The 16,219-nt window shown below is 36.7% G+C and overlaps 1 non-coding gene across 1 annotated transcript; it reads left to right on the top strand.

Annotated features, from left to right (window-relative positions):
* Nucleotides 1–378: 378 nt before the first annotated feature.
* On the top strand, nucleotides 379–481 carry LOC123584561. The gene has a single exon (XR_006705523.1). It is a non-coding gene; the product is annotated as a U6 spliceosomal RNA (small nuclear RNA).
* The last annotated feature ends 15,738 nt before the right edge of the window (nucleotides 482–16,219 follow it).

The following is a 16,219-nucleotide window of genomic DNA, read 5'->3' on the forward strand; positions in this document are numbered from 1 at the left end:
AAGGCTAGCACATAACATTAATGAGTGGACAACGAAATCTTGTAAAAAGATTATAACTTTATCTTTTTGGGAACTTAAATTCTCAGTTTTGTACTTCTTAGGATCAGTGCCTTTATTCAGCAGTGGTAAACAGAGATGTAGTAGGTAGATGGTCAGACTGAATCTCCACTATTGTAGGACTGTCCAAGAAATTTCTAATATTGCCAATTTAGACTTTTTAGATTTGTTGTTTTTGCAAATTTCTCCTCTGTAATTAATTTAGGTGGGACAAGTACACACACACACAACTGATTCTCATTATTGGTGGATTCTGTACTGTAAATTTGCCTACTTGCTAGAATTTATCTGTAACACTAAAACCAATACTTGTGAAGTTTTATGCTTGCTTCGGTGGCACATACACTAATTCTGGAATGATACAGAAATTAGTGTGCCCCTGCACAAGGATGACACACAGATTCGTGAAGTGTTCCATAAAAAGAAAATATCTGCAGGGTTTTCAATCATTCGCAGACAATGCACAAAATGAAAAATTGGAATCATCTGATGCACATTTCCAGTTGAAGTCAAGTAAGGCCACACTCTGTCTTTTTGTTTCAGCTCTGATATCGTAAACAAGTGTCTTTTTCATGGTTCATTAAGTGTCACGTTGTTTTGGTATTTTTGTGCTTTCTGTAGATTTCACTGTTTAAAATGACCCCCAAGTATAGTGCTCAAGTGCTGTCTAGTGTTACTAAGTACAAGAAAGCTGTGATGCGCCTAACAGAGAAATACACGTGTTAGATAACCTTCATTCAAACATAAGTTCTAGTGTTGTTGGTCCCAAGTTTAATGTTAATGACTTGGCAATATATATTAAATAAGGTATCTTTAAACAGAAATACACATAAAACAAAGCTTTGTATTGATCAGTTGATGAGAATGTTGTGACAAGAGGCTTGCAGGAACCTAACTCTGTGTTTCCCCCGGGAGCAATGATTCAGTGTTTGCTAACTCAGTGTTTGCAAAAATCCAGTAGAATGGAACTAATGAGAATGAGACTCCTCTGTATGTGTGTATATATGCACACACATATAGTTTATTTTAAACAAGCATATGTATACATGTATGCATAAATGTACATGCAAATACACATATTGACTAATCAATTGACTAATACTAACCATGAAGATTAACCTTAGTCTTCCAATCTCTGAACCCGGTTACATGCTACATGCTGTAAATTGTGTTTATGTGTTTATGAGAGACAATAGAACTTCTCTGAAATTAGAGTTTTTCCAGAAAATATGGCCCTCATGACCACTGTTCAGTGACACCAATTCTCAGTGGAGGATCAGTGAGCACTTACGAGAGGAAGGCTGTTTGCTTCAGCTCCAGCATTCAGGCCAAAGAATATTTCTCAGTACCTGAGCAAAGGGAATTAGAAAAAGAAGAGGAAGGACAACCAAGAAAAAATTAATTAATTAATCGATTAAAACCTCTGAGTCCTATTAAATCCCCCTGACCCCAAATCAGGATATTTTTACATCCTTCTCATTATTTTTAGTATTTGTTACTGCCCTTATGGGCCTCAGCTTTCCATCTGCCAGATGAATTTAATTGAATTCCTTGGGCTAAAAAGCAAAAATCAAGAAAGATTTCAAAGATAGGGAGATAGATATATGCTCTTGAATCAAATGAAAGGGGGGCCTAGAAAGAATGAGAAATGAAATACAGGCAAGAAACATGTAGTTCAGATTTTGGTACAAAAAAAAACTAGAAAAGTCAGGCAATTTTGAAAATTGCACGTCAGGTATGTGGTTTCACTTCTATTCAGAGGAAGGTGGTAACCAAATTTGGATTTTTCTTTTGACTGGACCTTACTTTTCCAGTGCCATCTTCCAGAAACAACTACCTCTTTGTGAATGGATGTGTAAGTAATGACACAAAATGATGAATCCTAGAAGCATCAAGTTCAGTATGGAAATCGCATGCATATTTTTTACAGTGGTCTCTGAGTGGTCTCTAATTCTTTATCTAATTAATGAAAACTTCACCCTGTTCCAGTGCTCTACTAACGATATTAGCTGAGTTTTTAAGTGTAAACAATGACTGCCAGAAAAATGTTTGAAATTTATCCCCCACCTCTTTAGAGACTGGGAAAAACCATCTGTCTTCTTTAAATCTATGTTTGGAGATTTGATTTTAATTTCAACTGCCAAGAGCATTGGCGAAATTGCAATCCTGCGACCATTATCAACTGACCGAGAACATAAGTGCACTCAGTATGCGTATATACTACTGGTCCCATGACAATCTCTTCATGATAACAGGGGTGTCCCTGCCTTTGCGGACCTAAGAGGACCCATGACAAATGATTTGCACCAAGAGACTGACAGCTCATCGTCTCCCTCCTCTCCCCATAACATGCTTTCTTTCATTCCTCTTATTCCCTCTTTTGTAGCAACCAAACTTATCCAATATTTGAGGCTCTTTTAAAACTAATGATCTTAGACTCTGGGTATATGAAAGATGATGATACAGAGAATGAGAGCCAGCTGTTTCTCATCTCACCTGAAGATAGATCTTGGGCTGCTGCCACTCATTCCAGAAGGATTGAATGAATGCTTCTTGATCACAAAGACGGCGTGATGATGATGATGACTAAACAGCATCAGGCATAGGGAAGACCTGGGCCGCAATCTAAGGCAACTCACTTTGATAAAAGGAATATCCTGACATCGAAAATTATGAATTTAGTTGCCAATTCAAATCTACTCCTTATTTAACAAGAATTTGCTAATCATCCATTGTGAGGCCAGTGCTATGATTGAACCCAAGGAATGTATACAATTAGAGGCTCAGAACCTGTCTCCGTCAAGCTGATTTACAACTTATTTTAAAACAAGGGCTTTCTGGGGCGCCTGGATGGCTCAGTTGGTTAAACGTCCGACTTCGACTTAGGTCACCATCTTGCTGCTGTGAGTTCGAGCCCCGCGACCTGCTCTGGGCTGAAGGCTCAGAACCTGGAGCCTGCTTCGGATTCTGTGTCTCCCTCTCTCTCTGCCCCTCCCCCGTTCATGCTCTGTCTCTCTCTGTCTCAAAAATAAATAAACGTTAAAAAAAATTTTTAAAAAAACAAGGGCTTTCTTATGTGAAATTATTAAGCAATGTTTAAAGATAACATGTAATTACTGTACCCACTATTTTTGGGTTCAGGAAGTTTGAGTACTCAAGGGAGTATTCATGAAGGAAGTAGGGTTTTAGTTAGAGCTTGAAGAATAGATAGGATTAGGAAGTAACTGAAAGATACGCATTTGTTCTATAAATATTTACACTATATTACCTAACCATGTTCTAGGACTCCCCAGAATCATAGAATGATATAGTTAAAAGGTATGTTTGAGATTATAAAGTATCCTTTCATTACACAAACGAGGAAGTGGTATCTAATCCTTATCCTCTCTGGGTGGGCAATTATAGCAAATTAGTGGTAGACCCAGGGAGAGAAAATTTCTACTTTAGTTCAATACTTACATATGAAAAATATATCATTTCTCCTGCCTTAATTTCCAGTTAGTAACCAGGGCCTACATTACAAATGGCCTGAAAATAAATAGAAAGTATCATGGAAGCATCATTATCATAAAATAAGGAGAAAAAAAAATCCCTCCATCCACCAAAACCATTACCTCGAAGACGAAACAAAACAAGAGACATTTCCATTGTTAAGAAATTAATACCCATATGAAACAGATTCTTTTTAGAGATTTTTTTCTTGTAAAAAGTAATACTGTGGTTTGTCGAACCTTTCCCATAGTTGATTAACCCTTTTATTTATTTATTTTTGCAAATTGATTGTCTTTAGTAAAATGACTACAACTAATCTTCATTTTAGTGTGGTTGTCTAGTTTATATATTAGCCAGAGTTGTTCAATTCCAAGTTATTCTACCTTTCCAGACATCAATAAATCCTAGATTATACTTTAGAATAGAGGTTTTTTTCTTTCCCAATAATGACAGCAAAGAAAAGAAGCCAGATATGCATAAGGCACTTATTTAGAGGCAACATATATAGGAGTTACAGTGTAGGCTTGGAGTCAGACTGATTTGGCATCAAATTCTAGCCTTGGAACTTGTATAACTGAATACAAGCCTTGAATCCCTCTTCTTCTATAAAATAGAGAGTATGTTACCTAACTCACAAGATAAATTGTAAAGATTAAGTAGATAATGTGTGCAAAATAATTAACAATGTCTGCAGGTAGTATATCCTCAATAAATTATAGGTAAATGTTAGTTATTGAGTACCTTGAAAATGGAGATGAATTATGTTTAAGTTTGGCTACTAAATTGGTGTCAAGGTTGCTGACCAGGTAATTATAGTCACACTTATGACAAAAGGTTATCAATTGTGCATGAAGTTGTAAATGTATCTAATTAAGCATGCAACTGTCAGGAAAAGAAAGATGACAAGAAGGCTATCAAGGACTGCTCTAGCTTGAACTATGTTAATCACACATAAAGCTCTTCAGGAGATGTTAGCACCTTTTTAAAAATTTTTGAAACTCATTAATTCTCACAATAAAAACCTTAGAAAATACAAATATGTAAAATAATCAACAAGATCACCTGTAATAATGCCATTTGAAGTCAATAAGTTTGAGGAATTTCTTTTTAGATTTTCATATGTATAGGAAATTATTACATATATAATTTTGTGTGTATATGTGTAATAAAAGTTACATCTTAAAGTCCACAGAGTCCAGGGGCACCTGGGTGGCTCAGTGGGTTGGGCAACTGACTCTTGATTTCTGCTCAGGTGGTGGTCTCACAGTCATAGGATCAAGCCCCGCATCAGCTCTGAGCTAGGTGTGGAGCCTGCTTAGATTCTCTCTCTCCTTCTCCCCTCTGCTCCTCCCCTGCTCACACTCTCTTTCTATCAAAATAAACAAGTAACATGGGATGCCTGGGTGGCTCAGTCGGCTAAGTGTCTGTCTGACTCTTGGTTTTGGCTCAGGTCATGATTTCACAGTTTATGAGCCTGAGCCACACATCAGGCTCCATGTTGACAGTGTGCTTGGGACTCTCTCTTCTCTCTCTGTCTCTCTCTCTCTCTGTCTCTCTCTGTGACCCCCCCCCCTTGCTTGCTGTCTCTGTCAAAAGTAAATAAGCTCAAAAAATTAAATAAATAAATGAATGAATGAACAAATAACCATTATAAAAAAAGTCACAGAGTCCAACCACATGTACTTTTTATATTGTATATCCCCAAACTTTAAATAACATTAAAGTTATTAAATGACAATAAGTAACATTAATGTCATTTAATAACATTCAAGTAGCATTAATAACATTAAATAACATTCAGAAGTGTTATTACATAATATTCCATTGCATGATTATTGTATTGCCATTTTCAGATGTCATTTGTAATGATTATAAATAATGCTAAAATGAACATCCTTGGGAAGAAATCTTTGTCTCTGTGATACTTTCCTCAGGATGAATGCTTAGAAATGATTTTACTGTATTGAAGAAAACTAAATTTGGGCTGCCTGGGTGGCTCAGTCAGTTAAGCTTCAGACTTCGGCTCAGGTCATGATCTTACGGTTGGTGGTTCGAGCTCTGCGTCGGGCTGTGTGCTGATCATGGAGCCTGCTTTGGATCCTCTGTCTCCCTCTCTCTCTCTGCCCCTCCACCATGTGTGTGCACACATACTCTCTCTCAAAACTAAATAAACATTAGAAAAAAAAAGAAAACTAACTTTCTATAGCTCTATATGCTATAAAGGTAAACTTCCCTCTAGAAAGTTTATACCAGTTTAGACTCTCATTACTGTGTAGGGAAGTGTTCACACCCAATTCACTGCCCTTCCCACCACCGCTCATCATCATTCATCATAGCTGTAATAATAATTGCTGATAATTACTAAGCCCTTACCATGTGGCAGGTAACAGACACTATAGTTTTTACATCTTGGCACATTATAATTATTCCAGTTTTAAAGATAAAAAAACTGTGGCACAAACAGTTTAAGTTAAATGTCCGAAGTTATTCAGTTAAAACTGAAGTAGGGACTCAAATTCAGACAATGTGACTTCAAAGATCAGGCTTTTAATGTAATACAGTATAATTTTCCTACAACAGTGATGAGTATTATTTTTTTTTACATTTTTGCAATTTGAAACAAAAAAAACACTGATTTATTTTCCATGTTTTTTGGTAAAGTTAATATTCTTAATATGTATTTTTTTTTTACATTTTGTGTTTTTATTGTGAATTTTCTATTCATTTTTATCTCTTTATAGAATGCTTTTCTCTGGAGACAAGATTTTAAAATTAGATACTAATTGACTCCCTCTTTGGAGTAATAATAAATATGGATTTTCAAGATGGTGACACGATTTATTCATTTTCATGAATTTGGAGAAATTTTGCTAATTACATTCTCTAGTGAGCTTTGGACTCCCTGCCTGCCAATGTATATTGCATTTTACAGGTCCTTTTAGATGTTCGCTTTGGTTTGTAACTGATGGATTTCCTGAAAGTAAAAAGTCATGGGAGATTTAGTGAGTATGAAATGGTAAATATTGAAAGCATTTTAAATATTGATATGAAAATAGATCTCCTAGCTGGATATCTTTTTGTTCTGCTGTTTCTGGAATGAATACATTAGCTTAAAATTTTTAAGCATAACAGATGTGAAAGTGCTAGTGTTTGGATTGGTAATAGACTGTTCTCTGCCAGATTTGCTGGTAGCATTTCTATATTCTGGAAATACGAGAGACATTTACAGCCATAGTGATATTTCCAAACACTTTAATAAATCTAGTACACTCACACAATTATTGCAATTGCAGAAATTCTCCTGGCCTAGAAGAAATTGCTTATACTTAATGGACTTTGAGGATTGATGTTGTATTTAAGGGCAACAAAAAGAATGGGCATGAGGTGAGATGCAATAAAAAGAGAAACGAAGTCAGGAGCCAAGCTATTTTGCAATAAGAAAGATGGAAAATGAGAAATTAGAATAATTTGGTGAGGCCGAAAGGAGTGGCAATACTCGGAAGACTCAGATACCTCCCCACAACCAGAAGTCTGGGAGTCAACAAAGTGCTGAAGTTTGTTTTGGGGCTGCATATGCAACAAAGTTCCAGCAGCAATGAACAAAAAAATCTCTCCTCATTTTCCCTTCATTCAAAATCCATACCTAAAACATCATTATAGTAACATATTTGTCAGGGTCCTGACAAGAGACAGTCCAATGAAGTGAGGTCCTTGAATAGTGTTAAGAAAAAGTTACTTCTTTTTCTTGACAAGGGGATGAGTATAGGTTGAGGGAATGAACAGGGATTGGTGAGGCACGCAGGGTATGTTCTACTTCTAACAGAATGGAGCTGTTACCACTTTGAACAGGAAGAAATGGAGTGGTGGGGGGAGGAAGGGTATTATGGGAATTGGAGAAAGCCATAGCTATTGGCAGGGAAACAATCTTTGGTGAACTGATGTATCTCTTCTTCCTCTGATCTCCTGTTGGTGCCCACCATTGAGTAAACTCAGTAGGAAAATAGAAAGCCAAGGAACCTTGGTAGATAATGCACAAAGGTCTGCCTCCCAGGGCTCATTGCAGTACAGAAAAGAGAGGAGAAGGGATCTGGAAGGGCAAACAGACCAAAAAAGTTATAGCTCTAATCAGTGTTAATGAACTTTCTGAGGCAAGCCAAGGTTCTAATGCCCTTCCTTCACTGATCTCACATTTGAAAACAATATGCCCTGAATATCCATGGCACCTGAGAGACACCTCCTCTACCTAAAAGTGAAAATTATCCAAAAGAAGGAAAGTTATAAGTACAAATGTCTTTCCCTCAGGTTATCTGCCACACCCCAGTTCTCTCTTTTATCATTATGAACTTCCCTCTTAGAACTGCTTTTGCTGCATCCCATAAATTTGGTATGTTCCATTTCCCTTTTCATTTGTCTCAAGGTAAATTTTATTTCTATTTGATTTCTTCTTTGACCCATTGATTGTTCAATAGCATGTTGTTAATCTCCACATATTTGTGAATTTTCCAGTTGTCTTCATTTAATTAATTTCTAGTTTCATAACATTGTTGTCAGAAAATATGCTTGATTCGATATCAGTCCTCTTAAATTTATTAAGACTTGTTTTTGGGCCTAACGTATCATCTATCTTGGAAAATGTTCCATGTGCACTTGAGGAAAATGTGTTGTTTCTGGATACAATGTTTTATAAATATCTGATAAGTCCATCCAGTTTAATGTGTTGTTTAAGGTCAATGTTTCCCTATTGATTTTCTGTCTGGATGATGATGTAAGTAGGGTATTAAAGTCCCCTACTATTATTGTACCACTATCTCTTTCTTGTTAATATTTGCTTTATATATTTAGGTGCTCCTGTGTTTCGTGCATAATATTTACAAATGTTATTCTTCATGTGGATTGATTCCTTCATCATTGCATACCTTTCTTTGTCCTCTCATTATGGTCTTTGTTTTAAAGTTTGTGTTGTCTGACATAAGTAAAGCTGCTCCAGCTTTGTTTGGGTTTGCGTTGGCATAGCATTTTTCCATCTCTTTACTTTCAGTCTGAAGTTGTCCTTACAACTAAAGTGAGCCTCTTGTACACATAATATACATGGGTATTGGTTGGGTTTTTTTTTTTCTTTTTTCTTTTACCCATTAATCCACTGTCTTTTGATTGGAGAATTTAGTCCATTTAGACTTAAGGTGGTTATTGATAGGTATGTACTTATCGCCATTTTGTTCATTGTTTTCTGGTTGTTTTGTAGTTCCTCTCTGTTTCTTTCTTCTTCTCTTGCTCTCTTCCTTTGTGGTTTGATGACTTTTAAGTGGTATGCTTATATCCCTTTCTCTTTCTCTTTTGTGTATTTACTGTAGATTTTTGCTTTGTGGTTACCAGGAAGCTTACATGTATCTATAGCAGTCTATTTTAAGTTGATAACAACTTAAATGTAATCCCATTGTAAAGCTCAACATTATTACTACTCCTCCAACATAATTTTATGTTTTTGATGTCACATTTTAAATCTTGTCTTCTTGTGCATCCTTTAATTACATAATTTTATGTTTTTGATTCCACATTTTAAATCTTGTCTTCTTGTGCATCTTTAACTAATTACTGTCATCATAGTTATTTTTATTACTTTTGACTTTTAACCTTTATACCAGGTTTGTAAGTAGTTAATCTACTACCTTTACTATATATTTACCTTTCCAATGAGATTTATACTTTCATATGTGTTCTTGTTACTAATTAACACCCTTTCTCTTCAGCTTAAAGACATTCCTTTAATATTCCTTTTAAGGCCAACTCAGTAGTGGTGGACTTCTTTAGCTTTTGTTTGTGTTGAATGTTCTGATAATGAATCCCTTCACTATTTTCTTTATACTAAAATTATTAAGGGCTCTCCATGATTATTTGCACTTTTTTTCCCATTTCTATTCACCAGGCCCTAAATTCTGATAAAAAATAGTGAGCTATTTTTCCCTTCCAGGATGCTGGCTGCTACTAGTACTAAAAGTGATAAGGACACAACTTTTATTATGTTTGTAGTAAGTAATGGTGTATATAGTAGGTACAATAGAATAAGAAAGACAGTCTTTCTTTTAGAGTCCTTGGTACTAGATGCATCTTTTGTCTTCTTAATTCAATTTATTTACAATAATAAACTAGCAAATATTCAACAATCAGCACTTAAGGGAAACAAACAAACAAAAAAAAAACAGAACAACCTGTCTTCTTTGTTTTACTTCCTGTTTTTTTTTTTCTCCAAGTGTGGGATGGATTATCTGAGGATAACCAAATCAAAGCTTTATCTACCATAACTCCCCAAGTATGAAGTGAACTAAGTTATGACTTCCTTTCTTGTGTTAACTCTCTACTGCCTCTGACTGTATTCTTTTGGTCACTGGGATGTGTGAGATAATATCTGTCCTTTGAGCACCAAAAACAAACACTTTATAAATTAAAAGCAGTAGAAATATCACAATTGACCATAAAACTTGGCAGGTAAGTTGGCATTTGCAGAAGGTTACAACAAAACGGTCTTGCACACTCAGGCATATGCAATGGGGGAATTTTAGCTGTAGCCGGTGATAGTTCCTTTATGAAACAAATCTCAGAGGAGAAGAAAAGGAGAGCCCAAAGCAGCTTCTCCCCTTTGCCTGAAAAAGAGTTTGACATCCTCCTGAGCAAAAAGAAATGAGAATTGTATACCCCGTGGTTCATTTCACAAAGGACATGGGAGCATAAAGCCCGGTTTTTAAAGTCTAATTTGAGACACTTCCCTCCTCCTCTCCCCCATATCAAGTGTTCTACAGTCCGGGAGTCTGCAGTACAGCTCTAGGTTCTCTAGGGGATTGTGGAGTCAGGTCACAAAATGCCTAGGAGATATTCATTATACCCTCATGAGTAAGAAAATAATAGGCCATTTAGCTTACAATAGAGACAATAAGCCTGAATGTTACAAGGAAATGATGTTTATTGTCCTCACAATCTTTTCATAATAGTAATATAACTAAATTCATCCTAGAAAAATTTGTTACTTGTTTTACCAGTTAAAATTCTTTTCTCTAGTTGCATCAGTTTTGAAAATCCTCATGGGTAAAAGTTGTAATGGCAGCAGTGCCTGGGGAGCTCAGTCAGTTAAGCACGCGGCCCTTGATTCCAGCTCAGGTCACGATCTCATGGTTCGTGAGTTCGAGCCCCACAGCAGGCTCCCTGCTAACAGTGTGGACCCTGCTTGGGATCCTCTCTCCTTCTCTCTCTGCCCCTCCCCACTCATTCTCTCTCACGCGCGCTCTCTCTCCCTCTCTCAAAATAAGTAAATAAACTTTAAAAAAAAAAAAACCTGTTGGCAAATACTCTGATCCACACCTTCATTTTACTTTTTCTAGTGGGTTCCATGTGGTTCAAGGGGTCAGGATTTTATAAAGACAAGCGTTGTTTTGGGGAAGAGATCAAATCAAAAATCAATTTGACCTAAGAGACTAAACAGTGAAGAGTAGGACAGCTCCTCCTCTCTACTGAGTAGAGATGTAATGAACCAAACTGCAGCCTGGTGAGATCAGTACACCAGTGGATTCACGTGGAACAAACATGCAATACAGAGAAAGGAAAAGGGAAAGCTTTCTGGAAGAAAGGACATTTGAGCTGGGATTTCAGAGAAAGAATAGGAGCTCTTCAGTTCAGTAAAGGAAGGAAGAGAGCTCCAAATGGAAAGTGCTTACAAAGGAGAAGAGCTATGACATAACAAGATGTATGTGAGGAGTAAATAGTAGTTTGGTATTGGGAGCTTGTAGATACAAGGTAAGGAGGCTAGAAAGAAAGGACTAAATAGTGAAGTCTTTATACCCTGTGGGTCAGTGATTAAAAGTGGAATTCATAACCTTCAGTAGGGACATAGGATGATCCATTGAGTGTTTAACTTCAAACTCTATTTTTTTAAGTCTATTACAAGCAGGTCTTAGGGCAGGTGTCACATGAGATATATGAGATGATCTTCAAGGAAGAGAGAGTTCCTGAACATAAAGGTGGGGGGAAGAAATAGGACTTGAATCATTCTTCTATATGAAGCAATTTATGTAGCATACATTTGCCTACGTAAGTAGATTTACTGCACAAATATGTAGTTTTCCAAAGAAAAGGGGCACCTGGGTGGCTCAGTTGGTTGAGCGTCCGACTTCGGCTCAGGTCATGATCTCACAGTTAGTGCCTTCGAGCCCCGCGTCAGGCTCTGTGCTGACCGCTTGCTCAGAGCCTGGAGCCTGCTTCAGATTCGGTGTCTCCTTCTCTCTCTGCCCCTCCCCCATCTCACTCTGTTTCTCAAAAATAACTAAATGTAAAAAAAAAATTAAAAATTAATAAATAAATATGCCAAACAAAAGTTTTGATGATAACACATTAGTGCATGCACTAGTATAAAACAGTAAAAGGAAGGAACCAACACATTTTCTAATTCTAGAAAAACTGTCTCCCACATACCAAATTTTTAAAAGTGATCTAATCATATTACACAAAATGTCAGCCTAGAAATAAAAATTATCAATTGAAGTATTTGAAACATTATTTATATCCATTGGTTATAAATAAAGAACCTTGCCGCAAACACCTATTTTTTCTCAGTTGACTAGGCAATGGGTAATATGAAGGCCTCATGAAGGCAACAAAATATTCACAAACTAAGCAGCCAGGACATGACACACACCTTAAGAATTTGTTCAGTAATAATTCAGGTCACTTAATACTTGGGCCAGTATTTGCAAAGTTTTTCTCAACTTTAATAATGAATAAGGCCTGGAGATTGTACCAATGATGCCAATGTCCCAGTTTTGGTATTTGATGTTATAAAAGATTTAGGTAAGATGCTACCTTTGAGGGAAGCCACGTGAAGGCTACATGGGACCTCTCTTGACTATTTTTGAAAATTTCTATAATTTAGGAGTCTATAATTATTTTTATGTTATATATGTTATATGACATTAATTAGTGAGTATTTCAAAGTTGAGATTTTTTTAAAACTTCATGATAAATATTTGGAAGTTGATTTTAAGGTTCCTACTTAACAGCAAAAAAACACACAAAAAACAAAAACAAAACAAAAAATAAAAAACAAAAAGCTGTGTACCATTGGGCAAATACAATACTATTCAGTTCTACCTGATATAGTAAAAATGGTTGAAATAACCCTTTATGAAAAGCAATATGGAAATAAACTAAAATGTGTTCTTCTATTAGCAAAGATTTTCAGAAGACTCAGAATATTGCTGAAGGTTTGAAGAGAAAAAAGTTGAAATAAATTATGCAGTAGGCAAGATTTACTATAGAGTTGCAAAAAAATGCAGATGTTTAGAACAAGTCTTAGCTCTGGCGTTTGTTACATTCTGTTTGAATAATTAAATATATGTAGAACTTTTTTGGGGTAAAAAGGAAACATGAACTAGGGGAGATAAATTGTGAGAAACAATTTTTTGTTAATAGGAATAATAATAGTGTATTGTGGAAAACCTGTTATAAGAAACCACTAATGAAGTTGTTACTTTGAATATATAAGTGTGTGTGTGTGTGTGTGTGTGTGTCTGTGTGTGTGTGTGTGTGTGTGTGTGTTTAAATCTAGGGTTATTTTTGAAGATGAAAAAAAAGGTCTTTAAATATGATAGAATCTAGGGCACCTGGACAGCTCAGTCAGTTAAGCATCTGACTGTGGCTCAGGTCATGATCTCACGGATCATAGGTTCGAGCCCCACATAGGGCTCTGTGCTGACAGCTCAGAGCCTGGAGCCTGCTTTGGATTCTGTGTGTCTCTCTCTGCCCCTCCCCCACTTGCGCTCACTCTCTCTCTCTCTCTCTCTCTCAAAAATAAACACTTAAAAATTAAAAAAAAAATAAATATGATAGAATACTTTGAATCCATTTAATATGCTGACAAACCTATCTGACATCCCTAATAGGGGATGTCCTAATGTCAAAATGACCATTGTTGTGCATCCCCCACTATACACCAGTATAGTCACCACAGAGCTTATGATAGTTATAAGCATGCCAAACTCAAAAAGACTTGAGCCATAGCACTGAAGAAAATATTCAGTGTGAGAATCCATTTGATTTTAACAAAACAGGTTTAATTGTCACATTAAATTAGTGTTGTTAGTTTGACTTTTATTGGATTTGTCGTTTCCTTTGTATTTAATGTGTAAATTTGTCTTGGTTGAATTCATGTGTAATAGCTATGAGCAGGCGGAGCTTATACCTAGCTTTATGTTTAGAAATACTTAAGTAACATTATAATAAAAATCATTTAAGTTCCTATTCAAGATCTAGGACTATGTTTTTATTCCTTAAAAGGTAATATACATTACTCAAGTTTGAGAAACATAGCCTAAGTCCCTATGAACTGTCTTAAGCCCCAAGTAAGGCTTCCTTGGAATAAACCAACAGACAAACAACTTTTGTGGGAGGGTAAAGGTAAGTAAGGGAGAGAGAGGGATGAGTCCCATCAAAAGCAGAAGCAGCCATAAAAGGTGAGATGATACTAGGGGAAAAGTTACAAGCCACACATTTTAGTCTTGCTCCAATGCTGAAGACATAATGAATATTACTGACTCCTCAGACCGCATCAGTTACCTGGATAGTGTACAACAGACGAAACTGACTTCTATGTAATCTGGCGCAATTCCATCAGAGGTCTGCCGTGTCTGAAGACTTCTCAGTGAACTGAATTGTATTCCTAAAAAGTAAGACAATCTCATTTTGTGGCCGATGAGATGGCCACATCGCTGGAGACCAAGGCTGACAACATTTCTAGTACCAACTGTGTAAAGATGGCACTTCGATCAGTTTCTAAATAAAGTTCATAATTATTTCAGGAGGGTAACTACAGTGAAGATTTGTCACAGCCTGAGAGGAGGTCAGGATTAGGATGCCCTGTAGCGGATTTCTTCTCCTGTGTTCCCACTCTAAAATAAGAACGGTGCACAAATATTAAGAGATATTTATGCACATAAAGGGTGTAGTTTCAACCACTACAAAATTCCTGGGCAATATTGTATTTCTTATGATTTCCAGAAGCAAAAATCATATCAAACTGGCTGGGAGGCAAGAGAAGAATTTCTTGTGATTTGTCAGAGTTTTAACAAATATGTTTGCTTTCTTAGTGTTCTTTTTATGGAGTCTCTATCCTTCTCATGCTCAGTATGCTCCCAGTTTTTTTTCCCGAAGCAGGTTTCAGGTTTTTTCCAAATGGCATTCCAACATGCTTTCTCGGGTTCCTATCTGCCTTCCAGTGACTGGCACCTGGGTAGCAGATGGTGCCAGTGGCCCACTATATATTTCCTGGATTGATGAATACAACTGTCAGGAACCTGACTGCGTTGGCCTGATGCCTCATAGCAGAAAAGCCAGCTCAAAGTGACAGTGACTGGAAATAATTTTGATTAAAAGGATCCGGAGCTTGTTGAGCTTCAAATGTTGCTTTTATTCCTCCTCTTCTTTACACTTACACATCCTTGGATTTTTGCCTTGAAAACATATTGTGAGTAAATTGGACACCACAGTATCTTAAAGCTTGGACATAATCCACTTTTTCTAGGAGTGCATTTTTTTGTGGGATAGAGGCATTTCATAGCTCACCATGTCCTTCTGCATATCAGACTTGTCTGATCATATGCAGGTATGGATTTGCACATCTCTGTCACAGACTTGATTGTTCTGAAGTGGCAAAGACAACTGATCTGACATCTTGGATATACAGGAGGATCACAGAGTCAAAGTCTTAGCCTCGTGTTTAAAATAGAGAAATATGGGGGTGCCTGGGTGGCTCACTAGATTACGTGGCCAACTCTTGATTTTGGCTTAGGTCGTGATCTCACAGTTCATGAGTTCAAGCCCTGCATTGGTCTCTGCTCTGTCAGTGTGGGACCTACCTGGGATTCTGTCTCCCTCTCTCTCTGCCCCTCCCCTGCTCATTCTCTAAATTAATTAATTAATTAATTAATACATTAAAAAAATAATAGAAATAGGGAGTTTTAAAAAGAGGGTTTAATTTAAATCTATGTAATTTAAATTAAAATCTATGTAATTTGAATAAATGTTAAAAAAAAAATTTTAAAGGGGCGCCTGGGTGGTTCAGTTGGTTGGGCATCTGACCTTAACTCAAGTCATGATCTTGTTGTTCATGGGTTCGAGCACCTCATCAAGCTCTGTGCTGACAGCTTGGCGCCTGGAGCCTGCTTTGGATTCTGTGTCTCCCTTGCTCTCTGTGTCTCCCCGCACTCACTCTCTGTCTCTCAAAAATTAATAGATGTTAAAAAATTTTTTTTAATCTGTATAATTCACCATTGAAAAATTAATTAATCGATCAAATGAATCTACTGTGAGGTCTGTCAAGGAAATTGTGTTCATTTATACAGTCAATAACATTTATCAAATTGCCTACTAAATGCCAGGAACATTGCTACAGCCTGGGTATTGCCTTCCTCAGGAGAGTTCTATGCCCTTCCCTTTGACCTCTCCCTTCAAGTACTCCAGGGACTTCTCAAGTTTTGTCTGTTTCTGAAATAGATGTTATGCCTCTCCCACGTTTTCTTTGCTTGGTCACTTCCGAAGATCAGCATTCCCCAAGAGAAGGTGGCCTTGTCTACACCATGAAGCTATGGAAGTTTACGTTTCTCAGCTCTGCTTTTACATGGGTCTCTTCCTG

Source organism: Leopardus geoffroyi, chromosome B3 (genome assembly GCF_018350155.1).
Source record: "Leopardus geoffroyi isolate Oge1 chromosome B3, O.geoffroyi_Oge1_pat1.0, whole genome shotgun sequence".
In the NCBI taxonomy this organism is placed as follows: Eukaryota; Metazoa; Chordata; class Mammalia; order Carnivora; family Felidae; genus Leopardus; species Leopardus geoffroyi.